Below are 10,419 nucleotides of genomic sequence, written 5' to 3' on the forward strand. Positions count from 1 at the left end.
TAGCATTATGTTGCAAACTAGTGGCTTGTGTACCCAGGATCAAGATGGTTGTATCACTCAAGCTTACGTCTAAGCACTGATGCTGTTTGTATGTGCAAAAGAGCCTGTTTTTTCAGGAGAAAAATGATGTTCTGTCCCCTACAGAACAGCAGATCCTACAGTAGGATTTCAGTTACCTTGTACTATGCTGTGCTAGGAAGTATTGCATTGCAAGTGACCAAGGGCTCACAATGAGGCTTGGAGGTGGAAAGGAGGGGGGAAGATCTTAAAAATAATAAAATAGCTTGGATTGGAAGGCACTTTTTAAACGTTATCTAGTTCTAACATCCCTGGTGGGCACTTCCTTCTAGGTCAGGTTGCTCAAAGTCCCAGTCTGGTGTTCCTGAACATTTTCAGGGATGGGGCTTCCACAACCTCTTTAGACAACCTGTTCCAGTGCCTCGGCACCCACACAGTAAAAAAATAAAAATAAATAAAAATCTTCATCTACTCTCTTTGATTTAAAACCATTATTCTTTGTCCTATCACTGCATGCCCTAGTAAAGAGTCTGTCTTCAGCTTTCCTGAAAGCTGCCCTTTAGATACTGGAAGTTTAATATCAGGTCTCCCTGGACCCTTTTCTTCTTCAGGCTTGACAGTCCCTACTCTCTCAGCTCCAGCCCTTCTTCACAGGAAAGGTGCTCCAGCACTCTGTTAATATTCATGGTCCATATCTGGACCTGTTCCAGAGCATCCATGGTGTTATGCTCAGGTCCCAGAGAGGTGCCCAGTACTCCAGATGGGGTCTTGCAAGAGCAGAGTGGGAAAATCACTTCCCTTGACCTGATGACCATGCTTCTTCTGATTTAACCCAGGATGCAGTTAGCTTTCTAGGCTGAAAACATACTGCCAGCTTATGTTCATCTTTTCATCCACTAACACCCTGTATAACCAACAAATATACAGAGTAGTGTGGTTAGGCTGGTATCTACAGATTGTATAGCTAGAAAGATTATCATGGTGGAAAGGGATAATTGAAAATAAATAAAATGCTCACCTGTGTCCTGGGCTTAGCAGAAAAACTTCAAAGGGAGTGATCTCCAGAAAGAGATTCTTCCTCAGTGGCAGTCAGCCTTTAAATGGGGTCTAGGAGAGGTGGAGCCAGGCTCCACTCCTGGTCACACAGGTGAATTGTCTTTACCTGTGCTCCTGCAGCTGATTCAGTTCTTGCCTCAGGTGATCAATCAGAGGTTCAGGCTGTGATTCATCAGTTCTCATACACACCCCCTAGAGAAAAGCAGGCTGAGGGAGCTGGGCTTCATCATTCTGGAGAAGACAAGGCTCAGGGGAGACCTTATTGCAGCCTTCTGGTGTTTGGAGGGAGATTAAACAGGAGGGAAACTGACTTTTTACATTGGTAGACAGTGATAGGACAAGGAGGAATGGTTTTAAACTAAAGGAGGGGAGATTTAGATAAGATGTCCAGGGGGAATCTTTCACAGAGAGGGTGGTGAGGTACTGGAACAAGCTGTTGAGAGAGATTGTGGGTGTCCCATCCCTGGAGGTGTTCAAGGCCAGGTTGGTTGGAAACCATGCTTGTGGCAGGGGGATTTGAACTAGATGATCTTTGGCTTGAGTTGGTTTACAATTGATAGTTTTGTAGTAACTTCATCTGCTAGTGTTTCCTTGGGACCCTTAAATGCATAAATGCAGGGTCTTGGAGGCTTGTGCAACTTCAGGTTCCTTAGATGGTCTCAAACTTGATCTCTTCTTACAGTGGGTGGTTCATAGTTCTTCCAGTCTCTTTGTTTTCTGTGAGTTGGGCAGTGTGACTAGAGCATTTTCTAGGAAGATTAAGGAGGAAAAACACTATGGAGTACCTCAGCCTTCTCCATGTTCTAGATAAGGTCTCCTACTATTTTCTTACAAAGAGGGCCTAGTTTCCTTTCATCGCTGACATACTTAAAAGCCTTTCTTGTTGCTCTTGATGTCCCTGATCAGTTTCAGTTTCAAGGCTTTTGCTTTTCTAATTTGATCCCTGATTGCGCAGACAATGACTGTTTCTCCCAGGCTGGTTCCACCCTTGTTTCTGGTCTCCATGTGTTTCCTTTTCGTATTTAGGTTTGTCTGGGAGCTTCTTGTGTTTTTGCCTGACTTCTTTTTAGTTGCCTTGCACTTGAGCTTATAGGAGGTGATTATTGAATATTAACTGACTTTTCTGGGTCTCTCTTCTTTTCAGGGCTCTATCTCCTAGTTCTCTACCAGGCAGGTTCCTGAAATCTGTTCTCCTGAATGATAGTTTGTTTACTGTGTGCCCTCCTTGTTGCCATAATCAAACTCTACCCCTTTGTTGTCACTACAGCCAATCATAGAATCATCAGGCTTTGAAAAGACTTCCAGGATCATCCAGTCCAACCATCCACCAATCACCAATATTTCCTAGAAAACCATGCCCCCCAGTACAACTTTTAGACATTTCTTAAAAACCCCCAAGGATGGTGACTGCCACCTCTGTGGGGAACCTGCCTAAAAACCTGCCCACTCCTTTTGAGAAGTTTTTTTTCCTGATGCCCAACCCGAATCCCCTGTGGCACAACTTGAGGGTGTTCCCCCCAGCTTTAATCAAATGCTCCCCTTTAGCTTCATGTTTTTTACCAGCCCTTCCTTGGTGGGGAGAACGGGATGGAGTGTAGCACCTGTCCTCCTTGACGTCTCTTTTTCTTTTAAAGAAGCTTTTATCAGTGCTTTCCAAACCTCCCGGGGGGGGTATGCCTTGTGGGGGCCTTCCAACAGATATCAAAGGGATCGAAGTCCCCCATGAAGATCAGGGCTTGTTGAACAAGAGGGTTTTTTTGCAATTTTGAAGGTTAGTTTTTTGGGACATTTAATTTTACCCTTTTTAAAAAATGGCTTACTCCCTGGTGTGGCTGAAACTCATTTGGGGTGCTCATAAAATTTTTTTCCTTTGACCTGTGGTCCTGTTGTCCCCCCAACTTTTTAAAACGTGAGTGGCATGAGAAGAATAAATGAATTTTCATTTTTTCACTTTTATTTTAAGGGGATGTAGGAAAAAACTATGGGGAGACATCAAATGAAGGAAGGGAGAAATGTGTTTAAAAAAAATTTGCTTGAAAAATAGATTTAAAAATTCTTGGTTTAGGATGCGGGGGAAATACAAGCTTGTTTAAGCTGGAGTTTTTGGGGGCACATAGCGAAAAGAGAACACTGTTGCAAAATTACTAAACGGGGAGACTGAATCAAGCTGAAGAAATCTCCAGAGTGGGAAATAACTGGACAATTTGGGACTTTTTGAAAAAAAAAGGGTTTTTTACCCTTTTCCCAAGGAATTTTTGGAACGGGGTTAAAGGGGTCCTTGAAGACCCAGCAGGGCTTTTTTTTTTTTTTTTTTTTTAAAACAAAAAATTTTTTGGGGTTTTCAAAAACCCAAATACTTCCCATTGGGATAAACAGTGGAACTTGCTGAGTCACCTTTGGGGCATCCCTTAAAAAGGCTAGTAAAGGGTTTTTATTTTTCTATCCTTAATTTTCTATTTTTAATTCTGCCAAAACCCCTCCGGTTTTAGTCCTCCATGGGGAAGGAATAATTCCATAATTGAGTGACTTAATGTTTTTAAAAATATTAGTGTATGAAAAACCTTTCCCCTTACTATTATGCATTTTGAAGTGTGGCCCCCCTTTTTTTTTAAACTTCCCGTAAGTAGTTAAGCTCATAAGTCACAAAAAATCAATTTTTTTCCTCTTCAAAAATGGGTGACAAATATGATGCCTTAGGGTTTCTACTTTTAAGGATCAAAACTGCCATAAAAAATTCTTGGTCCTCCTTTTCTGGTCTTTTTTTTTTTTTTAAAAAAATTTTTATCGGGGTCAGGTTCCACCTTTGAATTTGGGTAGATGAACTATGAAATGGGTACAAATTTAGTTTTTTCTTGCATGCTTACTTGGGAAAAAAAAAAAAAAACCAAAAAAAATATGGGAAAGCAAGAAGTAGCTAAACTTCTTGGGTTTAAAGGGGTGGGCCTTGATTGCAATTACATGTTCCATGCAGAGTTAAACTTAACACTCTTGTGCATGCTGAATCTAAAAAAACAAGCCTTCCTCCTCCCCTCTAATTTTTTCCCGCATTTAACAAAGTCATCCCCAACACAAACATTATCTGGGGGTTTAGGAAAGTGGATAATACTGAAAATGTGGGTAGCAATCTGATATGTTTGAACTATTACTGAAAATCCCCCTTAGTTTTGGGCTACCTCCGGGAAGAGGTAGCTAAAAAAGTACATTTTAATGTGAGTGAATTACCCTTTCTGTTTTGGTTAAAAATGTTTTAAAAAAAAAGCAGTCCCTAAAACTAGGGATACTATTTTTTCGGTTATTTTTTTTCCTGGGGGAAACTAAAAAGGCTTTTGAAACTGGGTAACTGTGGGTTAAGGGGAAAAAGGGGGTAGGCTGTGACTTCTAGCCATATTCTTAAATTACTGGGAACAAATTTCAAAAAGTAAACTTTTTTCCTGAAAACCCCGAGAAAATTTTTCTTTTCCCCTTTTAATTTCCAAAACTTTTCCTTGGGGGGCATATTTTGGGGGGAGGAGAGGCCAAAATTTTTTGGTTAGTTTGGAATCATTCCGGGGTATTCAAAAAACTCAAGTTTAAAAGGGGTTCCCAGGAACTTGGGCCTTCATTTTTAAGGCTGGACTGGTGTGTAACTAGTGCAACCTGATTGGCTTAAGGGGGCACGGGGTTGTTTGTTTTCTTTTAAAATTTTTTTTGCCAACAGTTCAGATGGTGGGTTACCCACCTTCTTATTGCAGGACAGGCAGCAGAACCTGCTGACGGGGTTCCCGCAGTAAGAGAAAAAACAGGCTGCGTGTCTAACTCAATAAAATGGGGGTTTCCCCCGGGCTGTATTTTAACAGAACTCCAAAGGAATTGTTTTCTTGCATTCTAAACCATAAAAGATGGGAGTTGGCTAGTGGGGGTTTTTCCGGGGTAAAATGAAGTTATTTTAACCCTCTTTGTTTCCTTTTTTTACTTATATGTATTTTCCCCCCTCTTAAAAAGGCCCCCCGCGTCCACCCCCTGCCCCTTTCACCGGAAAGGGGGTTAAAAAAAAAAACCAGCAGGGGGCCACTGCTGTGAGTCAGCAGCCACTGCGCCGGGGGAAAAGGGGCCCATACAACTACCGGGGTGGGCCCCGGGCCCCCAATACACCAGCTCAGGAGGGGAAAAAGGTAAAACCCCCCCCGGCCTTTTGGGAAAGGGTGAGTTTTGATGGGATGAGCGTTAAGATTTTTGGGGGGGGGGATTTGACAAGTCTGTTTTTGGGATGTTACAGAAAACGGGTGGCAAGTTGTTGGTAAGGGTGGGTGGCTTTTTTGCCTGTTACTTATGGACTTGTTTGCCCCCTTTCCCCCAAAAGAAACCCCCAGTGGGATAGGAATTTTTTCTAGATATTGTTTTTATAGATATTGCTTCTAGATTGTTTTTAATTGGGGTCAAAATGTAAAAAATACTTCTGAAATAGTTGGAAAAAAACACCTTTCTTCCCATGTTTCTGAAACTATCCATTTCCAGCACAGGAGATGGATTTGAAAACCCCAGATTAATTTCTGGAACCCCAAAAATTAGAACTAGGTCAACTTTTAGAAATTTGGCTTTTCCCTACTGGGGGGAAGACTTTATCAAAACCCATCCTTCAAAAAAAAAAAAAAATACCAGCAGCTGAGATCCAGGGAACGCCTGCAAGACAGATGCAAAAATAATAAAAGGGAGTTTTGAAAAGAGCAACCTCCCCATTTTCAAAAGCAGCTGTGGGTTTTTTTTTGTTTAGAATTTCAATGTTTCACTAGTGTTAAATTTTTCAGTTTTTCTTTTGGAATCAAACTGAAAAAGGGAAAATACCCGAGGAAAGAACTGAAATAGAAATCAAATGCTTTTCTTTTTTGGATGCTGGTGCTAGACCTCCCAGGTGTTTTGAGTATTTTTTTTTTTTTTGTGCCAGTCCTGTTCACTTCAGGACATGGGGGGGAGAAACTACAGCTTTCCTTGGTAAGAAATTTTTGAAACTGTGCAGCATGGGTTACGTTCCCTTCAAATAAAAGTAATTTTAACTACCAAAACCAGCCCATTGAAGTGTTTTTTTATATTTACCTTTACAATCATTAATGGCTCTAGTTTTACTGCTTCAGTATTTACATGTGAAAATGAGCTGCATCTTTTAATATGCAGTGGTATGTCTTGTCTAAAGCACTGCGGGGTAATGCATGTTCAAGAAATTGACTGGGTTAGTTATGGCTATTTTAAAAACAAGAACAGCTTCTGAAAAAAAGTAAGACAACAGAGCTATAACCTACACTACCCTCTCTTTTTCTGACTTTGGGTTTTTTTTTTTACTACAAAGCAGCAGTTTTTTGTAACATCTAGAGGGGGTTAGTGAGATATTTTTCCCTTCTGGTTTGCAAGGTTTTTGTTTTTTAAGCAGTAGAATCCAAACCTATAGGTTCCTCTCTCCCCAGAATTAGGCTGCTACGTTATTCTAGAAAATAAAGTTCCAAAAAATGGGAGTACATTTCATTAGCCTCTACAGTTGTCCAAAGCTGAAAACAATGAAGTCTTTTCCTCTGCACCATTTTGTGTTAATAACCAAAGAGTTATACTAATTTGTGGGTTTTTTTTGTGTCCCCCCCAAAAACCTGGGGTGTTTTGCATGTTACCACACTACTGCCAGCTGCTGAGTATGGGTGTTTGCCTTCAGAAAACTTGTTGCATGCTTCATTCTCTGGCCCAATTTTTTTTACATTCTTTCTTTTCAGTTTTTTTTATCCTGACCTTGAATAGTGTATTTTTTTCCAAAAAACGCCCAATTTTGTTCCTAGTGATACAACACTTATCCAGCCTCTAGGGAATTTTTCTTCAGGTAAATCCCCTTTGGTTTGGGGCAACACTGTTTACATTTAAAACTAAACAAATGTAGAGCGATTTGTGGCAGGTAACTCCTACTATTTTTCTAATATTTAAAAAACATATGAGATTCTCTGGGGTTTTACATTCCCATGTTATTCCTCAGGAAATGGGGAATGGGGAAAGGAAGAAAATTTTGAGTAGTGAATAATAAGGGCTGAAAGAAAATTGCTTTGGAACCTTTCTCCCCTTCTCTTCACCTGGTGTGAGGGGAAGAATAAGGGAAGGCATGATGCATGGATTGCCCTGTCCCTAGCACAAATTTTTAAATTTTTCTTGGCTGGTTTTTGTGATCTGTGGGTTTAGAACTCCGAATAAGCAATGTGAAAACTACAGAGGTGGTTGGGGAATAAAAGTGCTTTTGCTTCCTTTGAGCATGTGCAGTGATACTTTCATTCACTGTAGAGCAAGCTCATGTTGCAGCACTGATCACTTCCATGACTACTTTCAGAAGTGCTAGGGAGGGACTTTTGTGGGAAAACTTCTGTGCTGAAACTGCTGTGCTACAGATGAGAAGAGAGGAAAACTGATCCTCATAAATCTTCTCAGGGAGAAAAAGAGTATGGGTGTTCTGACAGATGAAAACTAGACAAAAGCACACATACCTCTCAAAAATCTTAAAGTAGGACTAACTAAACCCACAAAAGGGGGTTGTCTTGGGTCATTATAATCTTAATAGACATTTTTAAACCCTTTAGTAATGTTTTTTTTTTTACTGTACATGGAGGCATTACATTTTTAGCAGCCTTTTTTCACTTATTTCAAAACCCGGTTTTTGGTGGTATGGCAGTAGAAGACTGAGCCTTCCTGCCAATATTCTATTACATTTTGTCACTGTGTGACACGTGGCAGCTGAAGGGCACTTGGACAAAATGGCATCGAAAAGGGAAGGTGCTTATGAAGCAAAGGTGCCTCACTGAATTCCTCGTTGTGGGGAAAAAAATGGCACCCACTGACATTCATTGATGTTTGCTAAACCTTTATGGAGACCAAACATTGAATGTTAGGACATTTCATGTGTTTCAGCAGTGGCAACAGCATAAAAAAAAACAAGCATGTTCTGGATAGCCATGCACAACATGTATGGAGTTGCAGTCAAATTTTCAACTCAAAAATTTGATCATGTCTCTTTACTAGACTTACATCAGACCAATTTTAACATAAACAAATTATCCCTCACCTCTCAATTACGTCCTATTCATGTCATTATTTTTGGTGGTATGTACATAAAGGATGAAGCATAGGAAGTATAAAATAAGATCAAAAGTCCCTGATGAGCACCTTGAGAATTGTGACCACTTCCATTGAACAAGACGGTGTTGCCTTGCTTTCACAAAAACAAGGTCAAATGTCCAACTAGTTTTGCTTTTATTCTCTTTTTTTAATGTTTTAATAAGTAAATATATAAGTGAATATATAAATAAGTTATACAAGTAAATTTGGTTTGGCTGTTCAGAAAGTCTATTTGCAAATCCTGAGTTTAAGTTTTAGATGTTGTCCTTTCTATTGGTCAAATATTTTCCCCCTGTAAAACCAGTTGGCCCTTAGCATCACTGTAAAGTTGTAGCAAGAAAGTATCTGTTCTGAGATGCTTATACATAGCTGGGGAAAAGCAGTCATACCAACCAAAAGGGTGGTGAGAACTGGAAAACACCAGTACTGAAAGAAAGAAATATTCTAACCAGAGCTTTGAGCTATATTTCAGCAAGGAGTGAGATGCCTAAGTAAGTGAAATGCAGAGGCCCCACAGGGCCTTCTCAATTCTGCTTTATCTTGTCATTACAGGCTTTTTGGATGAGACAGCGTATGGCTTAGTTTGCTAGTTCTTGATAGTTAATTCTTGGGCATCCAACTCTTGCCTTGAAGACGAGTTAAGTACATAACTATGATCTGTAAATTTTGTTGTGATGAGCACTGTCTTCATTCATGCAATATGAATTAGCATTAACTAATTCTAGTGTCTGTCCAGATCTGCATCTAAAACAACTACCAACAAAGTTCAGCTGATTTGTGACTTGCTTATGAAATGTTACCATCAGAAGTTTAGGAAAGAATAGCTAAGGAAAAAATTCCTTACTGCTATATTTGGGCACATAGATTGGCAGTGCACCAGTGCCAACTTCTCTTGCTTTTGTGGCCATTGTGCAGAAGCATGCTTTTCTGTAAAAGTATGTACAGGAAGTACAGGAAGCACTTGTGTATAACTGCTGTACAGGCTGCAATCACATGAGTTCACTGCAAGTGAGCATAAAGCTTAACTGTTACTGACACTTTTCATTACATAAATATTCCACGATGGATGATAGAGATGTCAGCCCAGCAATCTTGATTACTAGTTAAGTTATGTGAACACTAGATGAAGGTGTTGATCCACCACCTTTTTATTTTTGTAAGTTAAATTTATATTATGTACCCCTGTGACAGGACAGTGTGTTTCAGTATGGTTTCTGTTGTAGATCTAACTGGGCCAAAATGTGGAAGATGATGAGATACATGAAACAAAACTCACTCTTCCTTCAAGTTCATTATCAATAAATCTCAAAAAAAAAAAAAAAAATTAAAAAAAAAATTGTTAGTAGTGAAAGACAAGTATAATAATCTTGTCCCTATTCTGGTGCATCTCAAGTCCCGTGCAGTTATCATTATGCAGCTGGGAAGAAAAGTTTAGAGGAAGAGGCAGTTTGGTCTACTATGGTAGCCAGATTCTCCATGCAAAATACAGTTCTAACCTGCAGTGTTTTGTTCTCTTCCCAACTTTTCTCCCTACCCCTCATCATAGCTGGGTATCATCATTACTAGGGTATGAACTTCCACAGGTAAGAAAAAGGATGACCAAAAAGTTACACCACACAATCATAAAATTGAGTAAATCTCTATACTACACGAGCAGTTAAAAGACTTGCCACACTTACTTAAAAAAAAAAAAAAAAAAAAAAGTAAGTTCTCAATGCAGATTTAAAGAATGGAGATGATGCAGTCAAGGTACTAAAGTGAAAACAGGCCATGAAGGTCCTCCAAGGAGTGATCAAAGTGCAAGATTCCTCAAGTGCTGCTATTTTGCCCTACCTTCGTTGGAATGACGACCTATCTTCTGCAACAAAAGTCAAGAATGTAGATCAAACTTTGCATCTGCCTCTAGAAATACTAGGTATAAATAGGGGAGGGAGGGCAAGTTGGCATTATTTTAGGGTGCTATTACTTGCTATGTTGCTGCTCACTCTAAATCAGCCTGTTAACATAATAATTTTAATGGAAACTTACATGGCTTTCCAGCTTAGATAAAATATTCATGAATTAACTGCAAGCCACAAGGTGGTGCTCTTAGCCTGCATCTTGACTACAAAAGAAATTTTTTTACTATTCTTTTTTAATAACATACAGTAGGAACATAGGGAGAAAGGCACGTTTTATAATAAGATTAATTTGGTTTCAGCAGCAATCCCACAGACCATACCACACAAAGTG

This window comes from Meleagris gallopavo, chromosome 1 (genome assembly GCF_905368555.1).
Source record: "Meleagris gallopavo chromosome 1, MGAL_WU_HG_1.1, whole genome shotgun sequence".
In the NCBI taxonomy this organism is placed as follows: Eukaryota; Metazoa; Chordata; class Aves; order Galliformes; family Phasianidae; genus Meleagris; species Meleagris gallopavo.